We start from the raw sequence: 6,639 nt of genomic DNA, 5'->3' as shown, positions 1-6,639 counted from the left end.
TGACATAAGAATTGCAGACTCGGTTTGACTTAGTCTGTACATGAGGGATAATGAATAAGTGCAACATCCCTCACGCCCCTTAGCACCGGCTTGAGCGGTACGCTATTCTCAACACTTAATAGTGCTGGCATCAATGATCCCGAAGGACCAGAAAAATATAACAAGACTAAAGTGAAGTACGGGGCAACTTTTTACAGCTGCCACACAGCACTTGACACATGCTGTTGTGAAGTACAAAAATCTTCGTATACAAAAACCATATTAAGACTCGGCTGCTTCGAAGCCGCATGAAATAAAATTGTATAATAGTGTATAAGGCTCTTTAATGCAAAACGAGTGTGAACCAATCGTATAAAAAGACCATATGTAACACAATGAACCTTGACTCTTTTTTTTGTAGCATCATTCGAAATGTTTTCTCAAAACATTTACATGATTTATAGCTATGCAAATGTGATTTTTACGTTAGAATTGAAAAATAAATTGGGTTAAGATAACTCATGCTAACATATTTGAATAAATGAATGACTTGTCTCTATTTTATTTAACGGGGATTTCTTATTCGTGTCGACACGACACGTTATTGCTTTATATATAAGTCACGCAAATTCATATTTAATTGATTTATTTGATACAAATAATTATAAATAGTCAATATTTGACGATTTTGGACAAATTGGAAGCATTAAACATTTAGCTAGTATATGTATATATATCTCAGGAAAGTAAATATATCGTTTTGAAAGTATTAATTGTATTCGAACCTCCTATTTGACGCTAAAACAGAATAAACGTATGATATTCGTATTACTATATTTCACATTGTTCTAAGTTCTTAAACAGAGAAATTCCTAATTTGCTATTGTACATTATAAAACACATATAATTGTAATGACTGACAACTTAACCTACCACTGAATTCTGATTCACAAAATGGCGAATACAAAAAAAGCATGAAAAACGGAGCTAGTTGAATCTGATCTCAAACATAAGTGTATACAATGTACATATTTTATAAAGTTTTATTAATGCAATTAGAGTTTTAAAATAAAACAATTCATACAATGGTGATGAAGATATTATAACTACTCATAATCAGGAAAAATATCTTTTAAATGCTTGTTTAAAATATTAAAAAACTACATACGGGTTTTAATAATTTATCTTTCTACTAAAGGTGTTTTCAGTATCAATGTATTTAATGAAATCATGCAAACCTTTCCAAATATTTGAAGAAGAAAAAGGATTCTATTCATGATTTAAGTACCAAAGTTCTTGCTCATTTTCGATTTACTTATAATGTATTTTCTGAAAGTTACCGAACGTTTGTTCATGTACTTTTTATGCTGTTTATCTATACATTTTTACATTTAAAGTCTTGTAGGATATTCCTTTACTGAAGACTTCAAAAGACATAAAAACTATAAACCAATAAATAATTTGATTAACGATATAACAGAAGCGCATGTAGTTATTCAGTAAAGGCATATTCTTCCAGAATATAAATGTATAAGTCAGATGAAGTGCAAAAATATATAAACAAAATTTCGGTAATTTTCAGAAAATACATATAAAGTTAATCGAAAATGAGTAAGAACTTTGCTATTTAAGTCATGCATAGAATACATTTTTTTCCTTCAAGGTGATGTGGTTATTCAAATATGTTGACAGGTTACGCATGCCTTCATTTCAATATATAGATACATAACAATCTTTTAGTAGGAAGGTAGGTAAGTAAAGCCCTTATGCAGTGTTTAAAAAAAAGCATTTGAAAGATGTTTTTTGCTGATTTTGAGAAGTTACAGTATCTTTATCACAATTGTATTAATTGTATTTTATCAAAACTCTTTTCTTGCACAGATAATACTTAGTTTATAATATATTACATTGTATACACTTATGTTTGCCCTTTCTATTCTCCTTTATGTGAATCAGAATTCAGTGTTAGTTTAAGTTATCTGTCATAATAATTATATGTTTTGAGTTATGTACAGTAGCAAATTAGGAATTTCTCTGTTTAAGAACTTGGAACATCATGAACTATAGTAATAGAAGCTCATATGTTTAATCTGTGTAGCGTAAAGTATGTATATTGTCTTTCCTGGGATGTACGAGTGTGACAAATGTTAAAGACGGTTCATTTGTATCGCCAATAGATAATTATTCACACACATAACATAAAAGTTATTTTTTTACATTACAACAAATCATTAACAAAACATCTATTATAGATACTTTAAAATGTTCGAAGAAAACGACATTGGTTTGAGTTCCCGGAGCACGTCAATTAATTTGTATTTCGTTTTGAATAGGCTTAAATAAAGTACGTATATTTCAAATATCAGATGTGATTTGTCTGCATAATATGACGTTTACTTCCTCTGCTGTCATGTATGTCATCATTGTAGAAAATATTAGTTAAATAACTTAAGAAACGGACGAGAGACGAAAAAATTAAAATATCTCATAGAAAAAAGGAAGTTAGGGAATGGCGACACCCGAAGAATTTGCTGCGTAGCGAACAGTAATTAGGTGTTTTGTGAGTAATTCGGGATAATATCTGTTAAGAATAATCAACTTATGTACCTGACAGAACAGTTAAATGACATATCTCAAGCATTTGTTTACAAAAAATATGAACGGAACCAGAGTTCTGTACTACAAAAAGGCAAAAATAAGGAAATGACGAATAGGAAGACCAATCTCCATCACCTATTTCCCATATCTAGAACAGGTGCAACAAGACCGGAAGTGTGCTTCTAGCAAGAAATTATAGTGTATACCGTCCAAACATTGAACAGAGACAAACAACCACATAGTATCAGTTCGTAATTGACGATTAATGAGTGAAACCGCACCGTTTTTGCGTTGAAATGAGAGTGTTTGAGAAAGGCGCTTAATATAGATTTAACGCAGTCTTTGACGTTTGATGTGCGCCGCTATTCGAATACATTGTAGTTTTTATAGTATTTATGGCATATTTATGTTGTTTGTCGATATTTTTCTATGTAAATTTGTGATTTTTTTTGCATAATATTGATTAATATGTCTTGACATAAAATATCAAATTCGTAACTATTTTATTTAGCTTTCAAACAATATTGTCACATTATATTGGGACAACCCTCGTATATACATGTACTAGCTAGATATTTTATGCTTCCACTTTCACTCAAAATCGTCGAATATTGACGATTTATATTTTTTGTATAAAAAGTCAATAAAAATATGAATTTGCGTGACTTGTGTTGAAAACAATAACATGCCGTGTCGATACAAATAAGAAATGCATGTTATATAAAATGGAAACAAGTCATTCATCTAAACTCGTATGTTAGCATTAGTTATTTTCAACTAAATTTTTGTTTCAATGTTACAGTTCACGAAATAATTAATATTTGTACAGCCATTAATGTGTCGAGAAAACGTTTCCAAAGATAATACAAACATCAGTACAATGATAGTCATTTTAATGTAACTATATAACTAGAAATTATATTTAATTACATAAAATATTCCAGCTCAAGATATCAAATACCAATGTCTTCATGTTGTTTCAGTATATCTATTGAAAGGAATATGCCAAACTGGTCCATGGTATTGACAAACATGTTGCGTATTAAAACAAAAGACACAAAAATAGAAGTCTCAGTTGTGCGCCATTATTTACAAGATTTAACCAAAGTTAATGTTTTTTGATTTGTATCTTTTAAATATGTTGCTACAAGAACACTTGTATTGTAAAAAGTAGTTTTTACCAGTTTTAAGTCTGCTTCAAATTTATTATATAATATTGCATGATTTAAATTTACAAAATTTAAAGTTATCGTTAAGATCATTTAATGAAAATCTGCATTGGCATATTTATATCAAAAAAGTAAAGAATGTCTGTAATCAAAGTTCAATGTCTTAAATATGGTCTTAATGCAATTGGTTCACAGTCCTTTTGCATTAAAGAGCCTTATACCATTTACTCTCATCCTGCTTCGAAGAAGCCGAGGGTTTATATGATTTTGAATAATTAACTACAGAATGACACGATTTTGTGATTTTGCAAGTTGTCACTGAAAAACACGTAAATAAAACATTCACATAATTATATAAGCTTTACATCCAAGGCAAGATACCAAGGACAAATTCTAAACATATCGTAAGATAATTTCAAAGAAATCTTTTGTTCTGAAATTTATAACTAGTCGAAACCGGTGGCCTTGTATCACCAATAAAAATTGAAAACATATGTTATTTTGTTGAGACTGAAATTACAGTATGGGCGGCCGAACCATGGAAATTCAACATTTTTTTTTTATTTTAGTATATAATACTACAGAAGGGGTACTGTACCAACGTACTTGCTTTTAGGAAAAACATATAAATGTACTCGTATATCTTTTATATATGGATACAATAGAGAAATACTTACTCTTTACACTATTTACATTTAACATATCCATGATATCAGCACTTTTTGTAGTTTGGCTTGTTGCATTTATTTTTTCTTGCTTTTTTAAAATTTATTTTGAAGCTTTTTTACTAATTTAATTTTTTGGGCAGAAAGAAACATTTATGGGCCAATTTGATAAACAAATTTTTTAAAATTTTCTATCGATATCTTTTCATAAACTTACAAGCATTTTCGATCAATATAACCAACAAAAATTATCAACGTTTACTTAGCTAACAAATTTTTTTAAAAAACAATCATAAATAAAAAACCAAAAATATTAACTTTTTTAAAGGGGAAATAGAAAAAAAATTCCTTATGATAAAAAATCAAATTTTATTACTCGTCAATATCTTACTTTTTAAAAATAAACTATTTTTTTTTAAAACTAAATACTTTAAAGATAAATCATTTTTGTAAAAAAACAATTTCATTTAAAATTTTAAAAGTTTTTTGCATTTTAAAACAAAGCATTTTCAGTTCTTTTTTATTAAGGGTTTCGTTTTTTTTTAAAATCAAACCTTTGCATTAAAATTTTCAAAAATGTAGGACTCACAAAACTAGATTAAGTTAAAAATTTAGTAACTCAGAACGGATAAAAGAAGTTTAATGATGACAATTTTTTTTGTTGTAAACTATTCAACTGTCTTTTTTTTTATTACAAATAGGGTTTTTAAAACATTTTTTACTTTCTTTAAATTTTTTAATTTTTTTGCTCATATAAATTTTTACCAATTGGTTTGTAAATTTTAAAGACAAACTAATCTATTTATTCCTTTATTTTAGTCTTTTTTTTTACAATTAATACTAAATTTTGTATCTCAAACCCCTTAAAAACCCTTTAAAAGATTTCAGAGACATACAGATAAAATTTCTTTGCAAAAACATTTTTAAATTCGCTAAAGTTATTGAATATATAAAGGGGTGTTAAACTGCCATGGACTATTAAAGAATAATTTCTTTTTGATAAATGTAAATCTGGACCCTAATGAGGAAAACACATTAGAATTAATCATCACATTCACCAATATTATCAATATTTCAATAACTTAAAATTACATCATTGCATACATTGTCAAACAGGACACTAACAAGTTTAACGTTTTATTATAGTATTCTTAAAAAATGGTTGATGTATTCTTTATAATTATCGATTATTATTGCCCAACTTCATAATCATATTTGTTGCACGACAAAGTATATTCTGTATTATCTATTGTATACGCACTACACTTTTGTATAACCTTATTAGATCACAAATATCAAAATTCCTAAAAAGTGTGGATCACTCGAGGGCAATGTAAACAATGCAAACAACAAGTGAATTGAAAACTCGGTATTGTTGAGTCTGTTCTTGAGACCAACATCTCTTACGCCAGGTAACACTCGTGTGGCGTTAATTTTGTCAGATCCATGCGGTGCGTATAAATTTTTGTACTGCGCATGCGCAGGCAGTTATCGGACAAGACATCTCTTACGCCCAGGTCACCAAAAGTAAGTAGTAATATCCAAATTACCGAGCGGTCAAATAAAGTAAAATAAAATTTTAAAGAAGTAGTGTATTTACCTTTTACAATACACTTCAAAACAAGTTATTGTGAACACATTTGTAGATTAAATATTGAAAAATAGATACATTTTTTCTTCTTTCATGTGTACTTAATCCGACATCTCAATGATTGACGAAACTCTCTTGACACTTGACCTGTAGATGACAAACTTACAGCTTTTATCTTTCTTTTTATCCAACCATACATTTTTTTCACACTGCATTTTAACAAAATAACTTAGATTCAAAAAGATTTAATTCGCCAAAAAACAAACATAGTAATGAAACTCTTAATCTTTTTTATGTTTCCATCCATTGATAACAACTGACAATAAATGGTATTGTGAATAATTTTCAGAATTTGTTTTAAAAAAAGAACATTTAGGACAACAAATGCTTGTTACGTACAATGCGACCTTATTTATGTTAATAAAGTGATAACGACCAACGAGCAGGACTATTTTGGGTTAAGAACTATTATTAAATGGATCAGAACATTTATTCGATGATGTAAGAACACGTATGATGTAACAATCTCATTTGTACTGGAAGGCCTCACATTAACTGGATAAGGATCAAGATCAAACGATAAGGTAATAGATATTGCCTCTCAAAGCAAATCCATTTGTTTTAAAACCTTAACCCT

This window comes from Ruditapes philippinarum, unplaced genomic scaffold, assembly GCF_026571515.1.
Source record: "Ruditapes philippinarum isolate M1 unplaced genomic scaffold, ASM2657151v2 ctg1240_1_1_1_1, whole genome shotgun sequence".
In the NCBI taxonomy this organism is placed as follows: Eukaryota; Metazoa; Mollusca; class Bivalvia; order Venerida; family Veneridae; genus Ruditapes; species Ruditapes philippinarum.
Note: the sequence above shows the minus strand (reverse complement) of the source record.